Consider the following 21,864-nt stretch of genomic DNA (forward strand, 5'->3'; position numbering starts at 1 on the left):
TATATGTTTTCTGTTAAGAAATCTTCTTTAAGAGGTAAAGATAAAAACTTGTAGGACAAATGCATCAAAAACAATAGAGTAAGATAGTCATTTGTCCCGCCAGTCTCAAATCAAACATTTAATTTTCCAGCATTTTATGATCCTGGGCAACTTTGAAAGTGAGTTTTTCAAGGAAAAGGTAAGAGTACCATAGAACCCCCAAGGCGCAGAAAGATGGAAGCCTTTCACATTGAAGTCTGAAGCTGAGCTTATTCATACATTTGTCTGTCAAATCCATGGCAGAATAAACCATGAACTCTGAAAGGCATCTCAACACACACAGACCTAAGACTGGGCTAGTTTGACAGGACCTTGTGATGGAAAGTGGGATTCTAGTAGTTCATTCTCACACTGCTATAAAGAACTACCTGAGACTGGGTAATTTATAAAGAAAAGAGGTTTAATTGACTCACAATTTCACAGGCTGGGGAGGCCTCAGGGAACTTACAATCGTGGTGGAAGAAGAAGCTAGCATGTCTTACCATGGCAAAGCAGGAGAGAGACAGAGAGAGTGAGGGGAAGTGCCATACATTTAAATGATCAGATCTCGTGAGAACTCACTACTATAAGAATAGCTTGGAGAAATCCCGCCCTCATGATCCAGTCACCTCCCACCAGGTCCCTCCCCTGACATATGGGGACTACAATTCGACATGAGATTTGGGTGGGGACACAGAGCCAAACCATATCCGGGTTGGTGTTTAATGGGATCCTAGGTCTAGCATGAGCCCTGATAATGGGCTACATATACAACTGATAATATCCATTCAATGCTCTGGACTAATTAGACGTACTATTTATGTGTATGGACATTAAGCAGTATTCAAATTCTACTATTGTCTTTGTCTTCGAGTAATTCTTAACAAAACTAATTTGTTACTTGAGAATAATTTTTGACAATTTTTCTAAACATGAGAGGTATCACATTTTACCAAAAATATTAACTAACTTACTAACTATTTTATTCACAGCACTAGCATATTTTTTTGCCAGTCACTAAGCTAGATGATTCAGAGGCAACTTTATTTTTATTTATTTTTTATTTATTTATTTTTTCTTGAGATGGAATCTCGCTCTGTTGCCCAGGCTGGAGTGCAATGGCAGTATCTTGGTTCACTGCAACTTCTGTTTCACAGGTTAAAGAGATTTTCCTGCCTTAGCCTCCTGAGTAGCTGGGACTACAGGCATGCCCCACCACTCCTGACTAATATATATATAAAAAAAAAGATAATATAGATTATATATAATCTATATTATATATTATATATAAAAATGTATATATTATATATAAGTATATAATATATACATATATATGTATAACGTATATATGTACACATATATATGTGTGTATATATAAGCCTACTTTTCTGTTCTTGGTTATGAACATGAAATCATGCTGTGTGATTTTGTGTTTGTTTCTATATATATATATACACACGTGTGTGTGTGTGTATATATATATATTTTTTTTTTTTTTTAGTAGACATGCGGTTTCACCATGTTGATTGCGCTGGCCTTGAACTCCTGACCTCAAGTGATCCACCCACCTTGGTCTCCCAAAATTCTGAGATTACAGGCATGAGCCACCATATCTTGCCTTTTTTCTCCCTTTTTTTTTTTTAAGACAAGGTCTCTGTTGCCCAGGCTTGAGTGCAGTAGCATAATCATGGCTCATTACAGCCTCGACTTCTTGGGCTCATGAGATCCTCCCACCTCTCAGCCTCCTGAGTAGCTGGAACTACAGGCACGCACCACCATGCCCTTTTAATTTTTGTATTTTTTTGTAAAGACAGGATTCCACCCTGTTGCCCAGGCTGGTCTGAAACTCCTGGGTTCAAGTGATCCACCCAAGAGGCAACTTAAAACAAGACATATGGGGTGTTATCAAGGACAAGATACTATAGCTGAGGAGCCAGTTATATAAGAAACAATTACAATACAATGTAATGACTTCTGCAATAGACCTGCACAGGATGCTATAGAAAGATACAAGGCATGACAAATTCTTCAGAAGGGAAAATTTATTTCCTGGGCTTCAAAGATTAGTAGGAGTTTATAGAAGTAGGAAAATGGAATTCCTGGCTCAAAAAAGTAAATGCAGTAATAGTTTAATATATATTGGGTCCCAGCTATGTATCAAGTGGTATGCTCAGGACTTTATAGATATTAGTTCAATTAATCCTTACAAAAATCCAATGATATAAGTACAATATATTCATCTTATAGATGAGCAAGTTGAAGTACAGAGAAGTTAAGCAACTTGCCCAAGATCACACAGCTATAAGGTGATAGAGCTCTCAGGAAAGCTTTAAAGAGTATAGTATATTAATAAACTGTCCAAGAGTCTGATATAGTGTAATCCATTATGTATGAGATTAAATACAAAAGGAGAATTTGTAAATGGCCCAGGAAAATAGGGGAGTGAATGCACTAAAAACATATACTACTACTACTCAGCAGCAGGAAAAGTCTACTGCTCTGTTCTTGGTTATGAACATGAAATAAATAATGCTGTGTGATTTTGTGTTTGTTTCTAATCACATACATCTGTATAGTTTCAGGCGTAAAGTAGGCAAAGTGTTGGATACAATCAAGATTTTAGTTTTCTCAAGTGAGTATCACAAAGCAAGAGTGGGGTGGGGTTAGGGTGTTTGAAAGGCATAACTATAATAGTTGGTTGTCAAGAACATTGGGTTGGTGAGGAAAGTGCAAAGCAATCCTCCCAATAGATTAGACATCACAGTGGTACCTAAAGATCATTGAGGACAGGAAAAGAGAGAGAGACAAAGCGAGAGAGAGAAAGGCCTGGAACTCTCTCTGGGAGAGGAGGTGGTGTTCAGAGAACATGAGGCAGGAAATTCAGATTCTTGGGAGATGCTGTGATTGATAATGATTAGATCTAGTTCTAAGCATGTGATCTCAGAAGGAAAGGACAAAAGTAAGGTGAACATAAGCATTCTTAGCAGAGAGAAGGTCAAGGGACTGAGGAGCCAGGTGTTAGATCAACTCTGCCATATTGAAATTACTACGAATGAAGTCATGAAGTCAGAGGTAATCCTGAACAGAGTGGTCATGAACCAGGAGCAAAGGTCCTCAAACAAAGAAGGAAAACCATCCAGACATCAGTAGATGTCAGCCACAATGGAGCCAGCTGACAGACTGAGATGAAGCTTGGGTTTTCTTAGAGTGGAGGGGAAAGAAACTGCTCTGGAAGTGGCAAGAGAAGCCAGAGCAGCCGCTCCACCTCCAGCTGGTGGGCAGAAGCTGTGGGGAGGCCACGGAAATTACCACCCGAGAGGGATATCAGGATTTAAGTCCCAGAGGAGCACTAGATTCCGATTCAAATGAAACAATGAAGGGAATATTTAAAGATAAAGTCAAGAATACAGGGTATTTTGCTTATAATGGAACAGAAGTCCCATTGGAAGGATGTCAGATGTTTGAAGGTAGGTTAAGATAAGTCACGTGGGGATTAGAGTGTGGTAGAAACAGGGCAAAAAAGGAGACCTGGGACCTGGGGGCTCCTGTGTTGACTGACATTAATAGGAACAGGAGCATGATGGTTCCAAGAGATGGTGGTGGAGAGGCTGTAGGAGAGAAAGGTAGGTTCCTGGGGCTTTCTCTTCTTATCAAGATGAGGAAAGTAGAAAGCAAGGGAAGAGAATTCTTAGACTCAAGAACATTCAAACTTTTTACAGGATTCCAACCTGTTTTCACTGAGCTTGTAATAAAAAAGAAACTCATCTGAATTTAAACATGGAACATCCTTTAAGGTCTCTAAGCCCAGCAAAAGCAGTGAAGAATGACATGAAAGAGATGCCTGCTACTCAAAGTTGAATGTAGCAGGGGTCCAAATTCCCACAGGAAGTGCTCACATCTTATTGCTGCCTTTCTGTATCCTTCTGAGCTTTAAGTCCCTTCTAAAATATGAATCTCGCCCTTGCTGTGGATTATTTGACCATTTTCTTTTGCCTAAAAAGGCAAGACTTATGCAAAACTACTCAGTTTGCTTTTATTTTAAATCGCCCAAGAGTTGGAGGTTACTCTGACAGTAAGCTAGCAGGATGGAAGAGGAAACGTTAATGAGTCTTTCTCTAAAAACCAACAAATCAAATTCTCATCAGAAACACAATGGTCTTGGTTATTGTTAGGTAAGGAGAGAAATTTCAACACGAAGAAAAAAAAATAAAGGAAATCATCCAGAAGAAAACAAAAGGTCAAAGAACTGCCTTATCCTTTTTAATGCTTGGGGCCTCTGTTGAGCAGGGAAAAATTGAGAGAGACATTATTGTCGTCTCTTTCCTCTGCTTGTCCCATTTTGGTTGCTTTATCTCCACCTATAACTTAGAAAGAGCAATTATAAACAAATGGGGCCCAGCATGAGCACCTCTCCGGCAGCCTCTCAGGGTCAATTGTCTCCTCCCAGCTCCTGCACCAGCAGAGTGATGCATGGCCCTTGGATGTCGGCTGGAGGAAGTGCAAAGGAGGCAAGCGGCCTGTGATTTAAACCCATGCCTGCCTTTGTCCGCTCCACATGGAACTCCATCAGGAAGGGAGCCTGGACAAAGCTTTGCTTCTTTAAAATACAGGAATGGATACAGGATATATGATGAGCATACAGAGTGATTCAAGGGAAAAAAAAAGCGATAGAAATCATTTCCCATTATAATCCTTGTGAATTGCCTTACGTCTCTAATATAGTTCGCCTGGGAAATAATTTAAAAGCATTTAAAAATATCTTCCATTTTCTATTATGAGCCTTTGGATTTCCACAGTTTGAAAAAGTGAAGAGACTATAGTTTAGAAAGCTAATTACAAAACATAAAAATGCTCAAGTCTAATGGAACACATCAGATTGGAGGAAGATTCCAGCAATGGCAGGCAGTATTACAAATGTAGCCCCAATGAAAGAAGGAGCCACATCTGAAAAGAAGACAGCGGTTCCTACCTCAATGTCTTGTTCTCAACATCTTTGTTTTATATTCTCTTTGTTCCTGTTGGCTTACTAATTAGCTGTGATTTTTTTAATGCCCCTTACACTAGGTTAATTTTGTCTAACTCACCAGCAGGGGTTTTTGTAATACATAATTCACAGAGCAATGTCAATGATTAAAATTCTTTCATTAACACAGCACCTTAAAGATAATAAATATGAAGCATTAACTCCCAATCTATGAGTGCAGAAAACCTAATTTTGCATGGAAAGAAATGCATGCTTAGATAACTTGGCATTGCGAAACAAAATGGAATCTGAGTTTTAAGAGTATTGCAAACACAAAGTTGAGCAAATCAAAGAGCACTTGTTTTGAGCACAGTGATATAACAGGAGGTTTTCAGAGAAATTCTAATAACATACTTACTTTAAAAATGCAAAACATGCAGCTAAAAGTGCTCTTTTCTGGCATTTCTGTGGGCAGTGCTGTGGACTTGTGGCTGATCAGCTGGAGAGAGGGTCAACCTGTCTTAGGCTGAAAGTTGTCAGAGGGAGGGTGAAAGTTTATTTGGCCTTTCCATGCCATTTCCCTTCACTCTCCTCAAGAATTTTAACAGGTTTGACTCGTCAGATTCCAAGAAGAGCAATGCAGTAATTAGAGATAGGATATGAAATTTCATTGTGAAAAGTTTTAATAACTCTTAGAACATCTGTTCCTCTGAACTCTATCACTTCCTTTACACCTACATCCAAACGATTCTTATATTTCATTTTGCTAAGTACAAGCTCTCTTTGCTTCTGTGTATTCAACCTGATACAAAAAGGATAATAATCACAGATGCCTTGGCAACAGCAGCCTAGAAAACAGAGAATCTGGTCACTAAATGTGATTTTGCTTAGAGTCTTTCCCCACTGATGTATTTTTTTTCTCTTTTTCTTTCTCTTCTCCAAAGATGAATCAGAGTTTTTTTATTGACTATGTTTGGGGGATGGATACAAGTATTTTGGGTAGTAATACCAAATAGCACTTCGATTCAAAACATTTTCTTGCATTAAATATATCAATTAAGGGTGACTTTTCACAGAAGCAGCTTAAAGTTCAAAGACATGAAAGTAGAATTAAAAACCACAAAATTGTCACCCAGTCCAAAGGTTATGGCTCAAATTTAACAGGTGGCCCTGACATAATGTATTTTCTACTCTCAGCTATGGTTCTACCGGATTTGTCTCTAAAACCAAAATGCAGCATCGAACTAAGCCCTCAATTGGCATTTTGAGCTAGAGAGACACAGAACCGGGTGAGTAAAGGAGGTTCCCCAATATGTCATCCATTCAAGTAAATAGCCTGTCCACTTCAAGAGGGAGGTCAGCAGCAGGCCAGTCAGAGGAAATGTTCGTGAACTTGTCCCTGCTCTGTAATTTGCCTGTGGCTAATTTCATAATTTCTATTTTTAGTGTGTGGTGGCTCCCATCGCTCTCATAAGCACAAATAATTGCTCCCATTTTTTAAAAGAAAGCAAGCAGCAAATAGCCCCTTTGTAAGGCGAGCCACTGAGCTAGCTACTAAAATTAATATTGCATTCCACTAAGTGAAATTTGTTGCTGATCAACACATTAACAGGAAAGTTGTAACAAATGTTTCAATGTTTTAAATGATAGGCAAACTTAGTTATTTTAACCCAAGCAGAGTTTTTAAACTAGAAGTGTTTCAATTTCACACATATAAACTAAAAAGAATTGATTTTTTTTCCTTGTTTCCACTTATGGATTAAACTCTGGGTACCTTGCCAAGCTTGGTCAACCAATTTCTTTTAACGATTACAGATGAGGTGGGTGCAGAGTGACTGATATGCATAACCACTGGGTAATAGATACATATGATTCAAATAAATTAAGAATTTTATATGGATAGATTGAATCATAACATGAGCATCTGAATTTATAGTTCTTTAATGCCACATAAAAGAGAATGGTAAACGGCTGAGAGTAAATCTTTTAGTCAACTCAATCTCCTTCCTATTGAAAAGTTTGAGTTTAGGATTCTTTCCTCTTCCCGGAGCAGTCATGGCCGTGTCTAACCAGATTGGTCTTCATATCAAAAACTTGATTGACTATTTTTCAATCAAATATTCAGAGCTTTGTTAGTACAATCCACCTCCTCCACCATAGACAACCATAATAACAAGCTTGATTTGGGCTTTGAAATTTTTAGTTTTCAGGTGGTCTCTACATAGGTCTGTAAATTACATCCTTCCACTCTCTTATCCAGACCTTCAACCTTAATATCTCTTGAGTTCCTACTGTAGGTCTAGAAGTTCATGGTAAGGACTTTGTGTTTCCTTTGTAACTGGGAAGGATCTTTCTTTCTTTGTTCCTTTCTTTCTTTCTTTCTTTCTTTCTTTCTTTCTTTCTTTCTTTCTTTTTTCCTTCCTTCCTTCCTTCCTTCCTTTCTTTTGTTCTTTCTTTCTTTATTACAGGGAAGGATTTTAAATTGAAGAGTGACATAATCTGTCATCAGTTTTAAAAGGATCACTCTGGGTGTTGTATTGAAAAAAACTTTACTAGTGCAAAGACAGGAGCAAAGAAGACCAGTTAGAAGACTAATGCAACAGTGCAAGGAAAAGATGATGACTTGACTGGGTGGAAAACAGCAGAGATTATGGAAAGTGGCTGATTTCAGATATATTATGAAACATGAACATTATGAATTCTGAATCAACAGAATTTGCTGATGGAACGATGGAGATAAAGAGACAAAAATCAGGTTCACTAGAATGTAAGCTCCATTATGACTATGTATGTGTGTATATGTACCCCTGATGAATCCCCCACACCTACATAGAGCCTGGGGCCACTCATTTATTATTTGTTGAATAAAAGATATGGTGGCCCCAAGATTTTGAACAGATAAATTATGTGACTGGAGTTGCCATTTATCGAAGGAGGAAGGGAACAATTCCAGAGTCAGGTTTATTTATTTGTTTGTTTTGCTAGTAGGAGAGCACAAAATCAATAGTTCAGTTCTGGACATGTTAAGTTTGAAATGTCTATTAGATATTAAGGGGCAGGCCAAATTGATGGTTGTGCTTGTTACTTCAGAGTTTAAGGAAAAGTCAGGGATGGATAAATAAATTTGGCTTTTATCGAGGAATAGATGGAATGTAAAGCTATGGGTAGATGAGACCATCTAGGTTGTGAGTACCACGAAGAAGAGAAATTTGAGAGGTGAGCTTGGGTCACTCTAAGATGTTCAGGTCAGGAAAATGAAGATAAAGAGCGAGCAATCAATTAAGTGAGAGGGGAACCAAGAAAGAACGGTATCTCAGATATGAAGAAAACAATATAATTCTTTAATTATTAGATTGATGCAAAGGTAATTGCGGTTTTTGCATTAAAAGTAATGGAAACTACAAGCGAAAACTGCGATTACTTTTGCACCAACTTCATAGTTAAGTAATTGTGCCAAATGCTGTTAATGAATCCATCAAGGAAAAAGATGAAAATTGACCATTTGATTTTGCAACTTATAGGTTCACAGTGACCTTGACAAGAGCAGTTTCAGCAGCATCAGTATAAACAATCTCCTGCCCCTAGAACGGTGCTAACATATGGCTGGCACTCAATGGACACAAACAAACGAAGAAGCATTCTCATTCTACTTAAAGTGCATTTGAAGAAGGATTCACGCATGCCCCATGTTAGTCATGCCTCATTGCAAGAGGTTAATTTAGATCCTAAAAATGTATTTAAACACATTTTATACATATTCAAAACTCTGACACAGCAATCATCAGAAATAGATAAAGATTTAAGTTAAATGTGTTCATCAGAATATAATATTTGTAAATAAAATATTCAATAAAACCTGAATATTAAACAGAATCAAGAGTCAAGTAAATCATACTTCATTCAAATACAGAAGTATTATGCAGTCATTAAAAATGCTTAGTGGAAAATGATATATTTACATATCCAATAGTATGAGATCATATTATATGATATAATTGATTACACGATACTATATTATGTGGATATAAAGCAGGAACTTAATACATTTTAAAATACATTTAATATTTCACTAAACACCTGAAATCAGCACCAAACATTGATGACCACTGAAGTCAATTGCAGTCTTAGAGTTATGTCACCCAGGAATTCTGTTTTTGTATCCTTTATCAAAGGATGATGCGATAAGACATTAGGGAGCTATGTCCACATTCTGTGCATTCTTAATCACTATCTTTACTCTTAAAACATATGTCAATGTACTGAATTTCAACAGGTTCCTCTATTTTTACTCTCCCAAGTGGACAAATCAGATCCATTTCATAATTAATAAAAGTGATTTTGCAGAAATAAATCATGATATTGCCTAGAAAATAAATAACTAAAAATAGTTGATGCAAAAGCTTGTGAAGACAACTTTTCTTAAGTGTCTGCCATATAAACCTCGTGATACCAAAAAAAAAAAATGCTATATATCAGCTAACTCCAGATTCAAATTAAACAGAGATCTTATAACTTTCATTATAATAAAATTTGATTCTCTAAATTCTTCAAAATTATTAACTATCCTAATGCAACTATTGGATTATTTTTCTTGCAGCAAAGGCCTACTATAAACTATGGAATCTATTTTAAGCAAATGCATAGCTAGTTCTTTCTTTTTTTTAGATTTGTGATTTGAGTAGTTTAAAATGAGACTGAAGAATAGTAAAAATGTTGTTCGTAGACTATTTTATTATATTTAGAACCATATTATAAATGCCATATTACATATTTTTATTTCAAACTCCAACTATATTTGAATAGAAGAAAGGTATAACTAATGAAATAATAAATAAATGAATGCATGGGGTAGTGCATTTTTAAAACCACTACTATTTTTCAGTGAATTAAATTTAAACATTTATATATTTAATTTTCTAATTAAAAGCAGTATCTGTTGTCTTAATTTGCTCAGTCAAGAACCAAAATGTCTCTCTATGTAAGTGACCAGATGAAAACCAAGTGCTCTACCTAAACTTTTTATCTTGATCTCTCTAAAGGAGCTAATTATAATATAAACTAAAATGCTTCTGGTTGTTGAAGGTATCATATAAACATATTTTGTATTACAAAACGTAATAGCCCGAGTGCAGTGGCCCACATCTGTAGTCCCAGAGCTTTGGGGACCAAGGCAGGAGGATCACTTGAGGCCAAGAGTTCCAGCCTGGGCTACATAGTGAGACCCTGTCTTTACAAAAAAAATTAAAAATTAGCTGGGTGTGGTGGCAAGCATCTATAGTCCTAGCTGCTGGGGAAGCTAAGGTGGGAAGCTCACTTGAGCCCAGAGTTCAAGGCTGCAGTGACCTGTGATTTCACCATTGCTCTCTAGCCTGGTTAACAGAGTGAGAGCCTGTCTCTAAAAATAAAAATAAATAAATAATTTATATATATAAAATATAAAAATACCACACCCTCCTAATCTATAACATAAAGATAAAATATTTATATAGAAATGACATTAAAATATCTAAAAATCAGAAATAAACCAGACATTGATAAGCATCATCAACCATACAGATTCACCTGTTTTATTGAGATAGATACAGATTCATCTAATAATTATTCCACTATTTTTTGTCTTTTGAACCTGTAATTGTTTAAACTGTGTCACCAACCAATTGTTCTATTAAAATGTAATCCTAAGAATATTTTTAAAGTACACTTCCATCACAAAATTAAATTCTGACTACTATTAAAAATCATGAAATACCAAAATTAACCAAAGACATGAACTAAATCACCCACAATATTACCCCCAAAGAGACCAAGTTTTAACATACAGATGTATTATTCTCTGTTATTTTAATATTTACATAATTTTCTATTTTAAAACCAGAATCCTCTAGTAATGCAATGTGGCAGGTTTTTATTTTTTTTCAGTGAAACACTGTAAACATTTTCCATAACTTTACATATCCAGCTCCAAGACATTTTTAACGACTGCTTAGTATTATATCAAGTACACTTGGTATAATCTGTTTAAGCAATCCCATGTTGAACATGTAGATGATTTCTAATTTTCTCCATTATGAACAAACCTACAAGTAACATTCTTTTAGATAAATATTTGTACAACATCATGATTCTATCCTTTGGCTAAATTTTCAGATCTGGTTTATTACTGAGCATCACTACATTACTGAAACTACAAAAATGCATGGAGACTTTAATGGGTTCTCTCTCAGACGTAGGGTCTCTTTACTCCCCACTTTCTTCATTAGCAGGAAAACTAACATTTCACAGGCAGTAGTGCCAGGTGACTTTATAGCATCAAATCCTTACAATAATCCTGTTGAATAGATCCCATTATCTCCATTTTACAGAAAAGGATAGTGAGTCTCCAAAAGGTTAACTAACTTGTCCAAAATCACATAACAGGTAAAGAACAAAGCTAGATTTAAACTTGGACCCAATTCCAAAGACCCTGCTATCTTTATTAGAGCAGGTTGCATGCTTCTGTGGGTGGGGAATGGCTTGCCACTTACTACACTTCAGTTCCTTTCAGAATACTGAAAACCAAACCCACTAATTGGCAGAAACGAAAAATTCAGATCATAAAACATATGATTTTTAAATGCCCACTTTGAGAAATGGGATTTTGTTTTATATTCGTTTCTTTGTCATCAGATTACCCGGTCATGGGCTTGTGTTGTGATTTCCTTCTTTTTTTCTTCAAAGTAGTTATGGTGGTTTTCTCCACCTCTTTTCTGACTATGCCCCTTCTGGAGGGTTGGAAGGGTCCCTGCCCAAACAATGTAGGGCTCTCACTGTCCTTGTTGTCTGGCCAGGTTGAATATCTCAACATCACAATCAAGACAACCCTGGCATTCTGATTGGCCACACTTTCTTTTGAACACAGCCCTACTGAAACACACACTACCCCACCTGGCAGTGCAGAAGCCCACTGATTTGAAACAAAGATCGTACACATCAAAATCTGATGAGAGAAAGTTAATGGTTCTCACTTCGTATCAGAAAAACCTTTTCAGTAGGTTTTTCCGTAGTCATGACATCAGACCAGAGAGAGCCAAAGGTCTCCACATCAGTCTTATATCATCCTGAGCAAAAGAGCTCCACTTTTCCAAACAAGTGGGAATAGAAGTTGGGGCGGGGGGGAGGGGGAGCTTTAAAAACAAGACAAGCAGCTCTATTGTTATCTTTTCATCTGATACAATTAATCAATCATTATTATGTCTGGCAAACATAAGCAGGAAAATGTTATAAAAATCTGAGAAGCATTAAACTATAATTAAATCTCCATTTCATCTCTCCTCTCTCTAAGGTGTCTGCTTATTTGCCTGTTTTTTTGTCTGTTTAACAAAGATATTTTCCAAGAACCCTCAATCAAATTGTCTACTTTTTGTAGGCTCTAAATCTTCTCACCACACAAACCTGAGACTTTCTTTCCAAATCTAACTTACCTTTCTTTCCTTCCTTCTGCAAAAATTTACTGAGTATCTATCATCCAGATGCCCCTTAAAACATAGAGACATATTTTATGGAGGACTATCTTACTTAAAAATTTCCATGAGTAACTGGAATTAATGAGATAATTTCTCTCTCAAGAGCAAATATTCTGATAGACACATTTCATGTTCCAAATTTCATCTTTAAGCATTGTACAGGCAATTGTACATCATGCAAATATTTGGTTCAATTTACTGTTTTGGTTGATGCTGGCATCTGTGTATGTCAGTCTGTTCATGCATATGCCACTCATATTCAGCTTTTAGAGGATGAAGGATCTGTTTATATTTAACTTAAATGTGCACACACTAGCACACATTAATACCAATCCAGACAGATGCTTATTAAGTTATCTCAATAATTATAATATTCCCTTAACTTCTTAATATATGAATGACTGTATTTTAGTGCACCATTAGCCAAATATTCTCCTCAACGCCAGCCACATTATCATAACAAGCTTAAGACAGGCATCACCTAGGGACCAAAAATAAGCTGATGATAGATCTCTCTTTTTAATATGGATGGTAGATTTATTTGTATGTTCATCTATATAGATTTTCACACTGGTCTCCAGCCAGGCTGTAGCAAAATGAGGAAATCTTTGCCAGTTCCTTTCTGGCAGACCCATGACTTGAAGGAGTTCTTGGCCTGAAGTTTGATCAACAGATGCTGGAATCACCTAAAGAATTGAGAACATCCAAACACTGATTAACTGTGTTTGTTGATAGAATACATTTAGTTATTCTGAACATGTTTAAAAATTGTACCAGTGTTGTAATTTTCCTTATTGGCATGTAACATTTTGGCACATATAGTTTTCGTTATTAGCATGTATAACTGTTAATAATACAAATCATGTGTTGAATACTGATGTGATATGAACCTTTCTAAGTTCCCTGGGGTCTCTAAGCAATAACCTATTTTACCAAGATTCAAGCCAACACAATCACTACTTTCAGAGATCTGAGGTATGTGAGATATTTATGCTTTTCATTGTTGATTTCTTCTTTTTTAAAAAATCTATACCTTTCAACTTTTCCTTTGATAAAGTTATAGCTGGTCGTAAAAATTATCATATCTAATATGATTTATAAAACAACAGCAAGACTCTGTCAAGATTATATTTTTAACGGATGGTTATCCTTCCAAGAAAAAAATATAAAAATCAGAAAGAGATCATTACTTTAGGTTAAAAAAAGTCATGGCAATTTGTCTTCTGACTGAACAACGATTCTTACTGGTTCCATTTCGAGTGCATTTTTCTTACCAACTCTCTGTGGATGAGGAATTGTATTAGCCTGTCATTCACATAACACACATAACACTGATATAGGGACCATCCTTCAATGGTGGCATCATCTCTCAATCTAGTGGTCCAGTCCCCCTGGGTGGCTGCCTGGTTGGCAGTTAAATCGTTGCTGTAACCTCTGCGCTCCAGACTTCCTAATTCAATTGGCCAAGGTTTTGAATGATGACCCTGAGTGCATTACAGTGATAGTGCGGTTCTGTACAGGAAGGGTATCAAACTCAAGCATCCCCCAGCCCTGCAGTTCCTTGGAGATGATGAAAATGCTTTCTCCACTTCAGACCGCCAAAAGATGAACAAGGGTAGGGGGAAAAGCCTGAAGAAATTAACTAGTAAATATAATATAGATTATTTGCTTTCTTCTATTGTAGGAAATCATTGGGATGTATAGATAAAAGACTGATATAAAGTGTCATCAGAATAGTTGTAGGTGTCTTCTTCTACGTGTGTATTTTATCACTGCTATTAACTATACATATCTATTTTAAGCAAACTTTTTAAAAATTTTTGATTTCTAATTGACTCATAATTTTATATACTTATGGGAAGCATATTAATGTTTTGATACATACAATGTAGAGTGATCATATTAGTCCATTCTCATGCTGCCAATAAAGACATATCTAAGACTGGGTAATTTATAAAAGAAAGAGGTTTAATTGACTCACAGTTCAGCACAGCTGGGGAGGCCTCAGGAAACTTACAATCATGGTGGAAGGGGAAGCACACATGTCCTTCTTCACATGGTGGCAGCAAGGAGAAGTGCCAAGCAAAAGGGGGAAAAGCCCCTTATAAAATCATCAAATTCGTGAGAACTCACTCACTATCACAAGACTGGCATAAGGGTAACCACGCCCATGATTAAATTACCTCCCACCAGGTCCCTCCCACAACACGTGGGGATTATGAGAACTACAATTCAAGATGAGATTTGGATGGGCACAGGGCCAAACCACATCAGTGATTATAACAGTGTAATTAGCATATTCATCATCTCAAGCATTAATCATTTCTTTGTGTTGGAAACACTCAATATCCTCCTTCTAGCTATTTGAAACTATATAATATATGATTGTTTACTATAGTCATCCTATAGTGCTATTGATCAATAAACCCTATTCCTCCTACCAAGCTGTAATTTTGAAATCTATCCCTAGCCTTTCCTTTCTCCTACCTTTCCCAGCCTCTAGTGTCCTCTTTCCCCTTAAACAAGTTACTTACTTTTAACTTTTGTGAGTTTGTTTTAAAGTCATTAATCACCAAAAGTTAAATATATATCAAAAATCATACAAAGTTGACAAGAAGGAGACATATTGGAAAAATATTTGCAGTGTATGTAACAAAGTGCTAGTATCCATGACATAATGGTTAACATTTATGAGTGCTTCCTGTGTAACAGGCAGTGTTCTCAATAGCTCATGGGTATTGTTTCATAAGAACCCTAAGGGGGTGGGTTCTGTTATAATTGTCATTTCACTGAGGCAAAGGTGGTTAAGTAACTTGCCAGTAGCCACAGTTAACAAGTGACTGAACATTAACATGAGCAGTGCATGAACAGTACCAGTACATTAACCCAGGATGTTTGAATCCACAGTCTGAGACTTTGTCCACCTCTCCATATCTAAGTCAGTTTTGCAAATCAATAAGGAAAAGACAATTTTTTTTTCAAAGAGTGAAAACATGGCAAGTATATGAACTGATGATTCTAGAAAGCAGTAATACAAATAACCTTCCAAAAGAAAATAAGGAAAAATCACCAACAATGGTAGCTTGAAACTGCCATCATAATGCATATGGCTGTGCCGTGGGTTACTGGTTTGCCCAGATATTGGCTTGATTGGGACCTTTGGTCAATTGCCCCAATGCCAGGCATCCTCATCCACTTTGTTCAGCGGGCAACAGGATGTAATATTTTAGGCCTTCTATGTTGAGAAGTTCTAATTACTTTGTTTGATGTTGAACTTCCTTTTTCTATAAATGCTGGTAACATAGGAACTACCTCACAGCACTGTTGTAACAATGTAGTGAAATGTGTGTGTGGCACTTAGCAAAGTGTCAGGCACATAGTAACTGCTCACAATTAACACTATCTGCTTTAGGCTAAATGGCGTGTGTTACTCAGCAGCCCATTGGAAGTTGTGAGAAATTCTTCATCCCTCTCTTCCCACCCACAAAACAAAGTTGATCTATGCTGACCCACTACTCACTACATGACTTTTAATAAAATTGAGGCAAGGTAGACAGTATAAGATATATGAAAGAATGTGTCTAAGCCCAGACAGGTACCCACTGAACCCTGAGTCAGAAGCTTGCTACTGCTCCTATCTTCCAGGTCATGGTGAAGTCAGTTGTCTTCCATCACATACTCTAGAAAGGAAAAATTTACATAGCACCCAAGTATGAACACTGGTTGCTATATCCTATAGTTCATAATGCACTAAGCAGCAGATCCCACTGTAAAAGCCTTATCAAAGTATCCACATGTTGCATAATATACCATACAGACATGATTATGTGATCTGCTGGATAGCTTGCTTTGAGCCTTGGTCATTGATCATTTCCCTGCTCCCTGAAGGGAAGAAGAGAAATGACGGTCAGTAACAAGGAGAGAGAACAAGAGACATTAAGTCATATCCAAAAAAAAAAAAAAAGCAGGAAGACTTGACAGCAGCAATTTGTGAGTCAACAGGGAAGCTTGGTATAGTGAAGTGCAGTGAATCAAAATGATCAAATGATTTTATTAGCTTGGTTTTATTAGTCAGATCTATTACCTTTTTTTTTTTTCATAACCAGAGAAAAACAAAGTAATTATAACCAGTTTGTCAAGGCAGACCCTCATGGGAAGTATGTTCCTGATTTCCTGATTCCACTCCAGTCAGGCTGTGCCCACTACCCTCTGACTAAGAACCCTTAGCTTCCCGATTCATTCACTCCTTGTAAGGAGGATGTTGGATGCAGCAAGCAAACATTTCTCACATAATGACTTCACAACATCAGAGAAAAATACGGTATGAGGCTATTGTATTTAAAAAGCATTGAAGATGGACATTGCTCAAAGCTGAGGGAAGAAAAAAAATCTTAATTTCTCTTCCAGCCCCAGACTGTAAATATACTGGCAGCTCTCACAGCAGAAGCCTTCCTCACACTACTGCCCTCTTTTGTGAGCCCATGAACCTCACCTGTACTAATCACATTCTCAGTGGGAGAGAGAGGATTCAGTTACATGATAGCTAATTCCTGGGCCTCCCCTAAGCAAAAATGAACAGTCATTACAAGCCATTCCAAATTATAGATGGCCACTCTATGATGTAGACTGTTGTAGACAGGGCTGAGACAATTACCGAATGAAAGAAATATTATTATTTTAAGAAATCTAACATTTTAATACAATGTGAAAAATGATGAGGGAATAATAAATGGAGTACATAAAAAGAGCTAATAATAAAAAAGAGCTTGGTGAGAAATCCCGCTGTCATATTTGCATTTACCCTGAAACTAATGCCATGCACATTTCTGAATGCAAATAATTCACGAGAGGAAGCAAAATGAGGACGTTAATAACCATTTTTCTCTTAATGAGAAGCTGTTCTTTGACTGAAAGGTGCTTTAAGATGGACTAAGTGAGGCTTAACAAAAGGGTTCCCTTTTCTTGGAATGCGTAAATGAAGCCAGTTGAGTTTCACTCTGGGATTTAAAGGCAGCGGCATTAACATTATCACCACAAATATTATTTCTACATTTTTAAATAATAAAAATTCACTTTGTCAATTTAAAATTCCTCCTTGCATTGTCTTTTAGCTCAAAGTGATATTTCTTTTGGAGTTTTACGTATTAAAGTGTCTTTCAGTATTACTTTAATGCATGCCAGATTTCTACTAATTTTAGTCATAATAACTAATGTTAACTGATTGCTTATTATTTGCCAGGTCGTGTACTATGAGTTGCCAAGAGTCACTCTCACCTTAGAACTAATGAAACCTCCAGAGATGGGGGTGAAATTTATGCAAGGGCAGCAGTAAAGAAGCAAAATTTATTCAAATTCAGGAGACAAAACATCAAAGGCCCTGCTCCTTCCACCCTAGCAGCTACCCTCTTTTTGTATTGTGAACAGACCTGTGCAACATCAACAACCTGTGAAGACTGGCAGTCGATGACTGTGTAAAGCCTGGAGACCCTGTTCTCTTCAAATGGCACTTCCAGTCTCTTCTCTCCTGTACTTCTTCCTTCTTTCAAGTAAGCTTTTACGTAAGGGAGAAAAATGCCTAAAGACAGGAAATGTTTTAGAAAATCAGCCCCAATTACACATCTGTGGCTTTATATGCACCTGTCTCAGGATGCAATGGGCTGACTACCGATGGGCATTTCAATGGCAGAAATTTGTATTATTGAAATGCTTCCCTTTCAACAGAAAACTATTACAACATCACGTCTTCCTGCCAGCTGCACTGCTACTGAGCCAGTGCGTGAGTGGTTGATAATATGAGTTTTACAGTCAAAGTATGTTGGGAGGCAATTCTCCATGACTCTTTCATGTTTCCGCATGTCTTGCAAGCAGTGGCACCGACTGCTTTTGTTCCAAACTGTCTTTTCAAGAATGTTTACATAGCAACAGCTGTGGAAGATAGTGTCTCCCTCCAGAACAAAAAGCCCCCGTACTTACTGCCCACTATAAAAGATCTGTGTCTCTTGAACTCAGGGTTCCTCTCATAAAGCACACCTCACTGCGTGTGCAAGTGACCCCCAGCCCTCTTCCCAGCGTTCTATAAGAACTGGGGCTCCGGAAACTGCTGACACTATGACCACTATTATTAATATGAGTAATAATAAAGTCTTCTGTCTCTGACTCGAGTCTCAGGTGTTCTGCCAGCATCCATGAAACTATAGCAGGCTAACTTGTTAGCTTTCAAGAAGATGGAAATTTCAGACACTTCAAGTTCTTGACATGGCCCACACTGGAATCCCAGTTCTGTTGTTATATTCATTATGTGATGTTAAGAAAGTTACTTGAATTATTTAGGCCTCAGTTTACTCAGTTGTAAAGTGGAGCCAGCCTTTAAATGCTATATAAGATAATATATATTATATAACATAATACATGCATTAGCATAATGCCTGCCACAAAGTATATTCTCAGTACATTTACCTACTGTGGCTTTTGTATAATGAAGGAATTATTTGTAATAAAGAACCAAATTCCAGCCCCAGTTCTATACGGCCTCAAAAGCCACTCAACGTATCCGGGACTGAATTTCATCCTCTATAAATGAGACAGGTAGAAAAGATAATCTCTAAGATTCCTCTTAGCTTTGACATTCTGAAACTTTGTTACAGCTTCTCTTTAGTGTCTTCCTTCTCTTCCCTTAAAGCAGTTTCTCTCATTAGTATCTAATTTTTCCAGTGGTAACAGACCCAGCACAGAGCCTGGTTGGAGTCAGAACCAGGCCCAGCTCTGGTGCACAAGAGGAAAGTCTGCACACAGCAGACAGTGGCCCAGATCAAGCCTCTGGCTCTCTAAAATTCAGTTTCCTCACTAGTATACTGAGGACACTGGATCAGACAATTCCCAAAGTCTCTTCTAACTTTATAATTCTATGATTATCTAATGTCACTACCTCCTCTCATCTCTCCAAACAAATTACCTGAATAAATGACTGAATTATTTTACCTCAACTGCAGCAGAGAAATAAAATTAAGTGATGGGAAGTTTTAGATCGTGCATAAACAGAAGTGTGTAAATAGAGAACTCCAAATGTTACCTTTATCTAGAATCTAGTTAGGTCCCAATGTAGAGTCCCGCCAAAGATACATCAAATTTGGGTCATAATGGACAAGGCTATGTGCATCTAAATATTCCACTGTTGACCTACATGTCCACATTAAGTGGCTTTTCAAATAGCAATGATGCCCTTGCTCGGTTCTACCCAAAGATGCCTGTATTGCTCTTCTGCACCCAAGACACATGTTCATGAGATAACTGGCAGGGATAGGGGAGTCATGTGAAGTGGTATCAAGGAGCACAAAGGAGACTAGTCAATAATTAAGCCCCAACAATTATCTCATTAGCAACAATTTCCAACCAATCAATGTCAGGAAAATCCAGTGCTTTATAATAATTGCAATGGAAAAATACACCAGGTTTCTTCCCACAGCTACCATTTTATTATTTTATATACCATCATTTTAACACTTAGCAAGAACATACCTTTTAATATCTATGCCTTGACTAAACTGATTTTTTCTCTAGAAGAAGAAATATATCATTGTTATCTTTAATCTTTAATTAATTTATCATTTTTGTCTTTGCACCTACCTCTGTCAACCAATGCGCAATTCCTTGAAATTTAGTGGACATGGTTTTAAATCCTGGCTTTACCATTTGCTAACTCTGTGACTTTGGGCAAGTCACTTAACCTCTCAGAGTTTTTTACTTCATCTGTGCCAATAACATAATAATACCTACTTCATAGAGGAGTAGTTAGAATTTAATGAGATAACTTTTCAGATGTTGACTACATAGTCAACTTGTTTGGGAACTTGTTTGGGTCTTGTATCATGTGAAGACACAACAACAAGACACCATCTTTGAAGCAGAGAGCAAGCTATCAGCTGACACCAAATCTGCTGATGCTTTACTCATGAACTTCCCAGCCTCTGGAATTATGAGAAACAACAAATGTCTGTTGTTTATAAATTACCTGGGCTAAGGTATTTTGTTATAGCTGCCCAAACTAAGATGGAATTTAAATCCAGCTTTCTGATATGTGATTCATTAATTATACTGAAGAAAATCCTCTCAGTAAAAAAGATACCACATTTTAAACAAATATTGTTGGAAATGTGCAGTAAATCTTTGGCTATATTTTAAAGATTGTTTTCTTTTTTTGAGATAGAGTAAAAATGGGTGGGTTGTAAATCTTTATTTTGTAACAAGTACATTCTGATATGATTATTCAACCACTAGAAAAATATTTTCACTCTTTAGGTTAAATAATGAAACTACCTTTCAAGGCGCAATATGATCCATCATCCAATATGGCCCCAAAAAAGTGAATTCATAGTTCTCACCATTTAATGGAAGAGAAATCTAAATAAGAAGAAAAGTATTTGACTAAGATCTGAGAAGAAATAAACAGAAGAATATGGACTTGGCTACTCAATGTCTTCTTGGACAAGCCTGCAAAAGAAATAAATCTAAAAAAAGGAGAATAATTCAAATAAAACAGAAGCTTCTTTCTCACATAAACAACTGAGGCAGATGTTCCTAGTTGGCAGGTGACCCTCCATATAGTAACTCAGGAACTCAGATTCCTTCCAACTGTGGCTCACCCATCCCCTAGTACCTATTCATAGTCTGTAAAAATGGGCATACATTCTCCTGAAAAGCATTGGCCCAGAAATGGTACACATCGCATCTACTACTTTCATATTCCTCTGGCTGGAACTCAAACATAGAGCTATACATCAGCACAAAGGAGGTTGGAAAAGATAGTCTAGCACAGGAAAAATAAGAAATAAGTAACTAATGAAAAGCTAACAGTCTTTCACACACTTTGCATATCCTATTACACTCAGTCCAGGGTTCACAGAGTTCAGAAGTAGAGAATTTCAAAAAAAAAAAAAAAAAGATTTTCCAAGGAGACTTCTATATAATCTTTTTTGAAATATGTTCCATATTCTAGAATGTTCCAAGCAATCACTTAGTTTTTGTACAAGAATACAATGTAGGATAACTAGGATCAAATGTATATTCTCTTTCTCCATGCAAATAGTTAAGTCTTTTATTTTGTACAATTTCTGCTGCAGTTCTCTATTTTGCCAGACTCACAGTACTTCACAATCAAGGGAATTAGAAATGTTATTTAAAAGTTATTTGACCCATTGTCTTACATTCAGGAAGGTCAAAGCCTACACCATTCCATTTAAATGAAAACACTTTTTCAAAGATGTGCAAAGGAGATTCCAGCAAGTCCTTGTATGCCCAACAACCCTCACTGTCAGGAAATTCTTTCTTGTTTCTAATTTAAATTTGTTATCTTATACCTTAAGCCCAGTTCCTTTTGGATTTTTC

Source organism: Macaca mulatta, chromosome 1, assembly GCF_049350105.2.
Source record: "Macaca mulatta isolate MMU2019108-1 chromosome 1, T2T-MMU8v2.0, whole genome shotgun sequence".
Taxonomy (NCBI): domain Eukaryota; kingdom Metazoa; phylum Chordata; class Mammalia; order Primates; family Cercopithecidae; genus Macaca; species Macaca mulatta.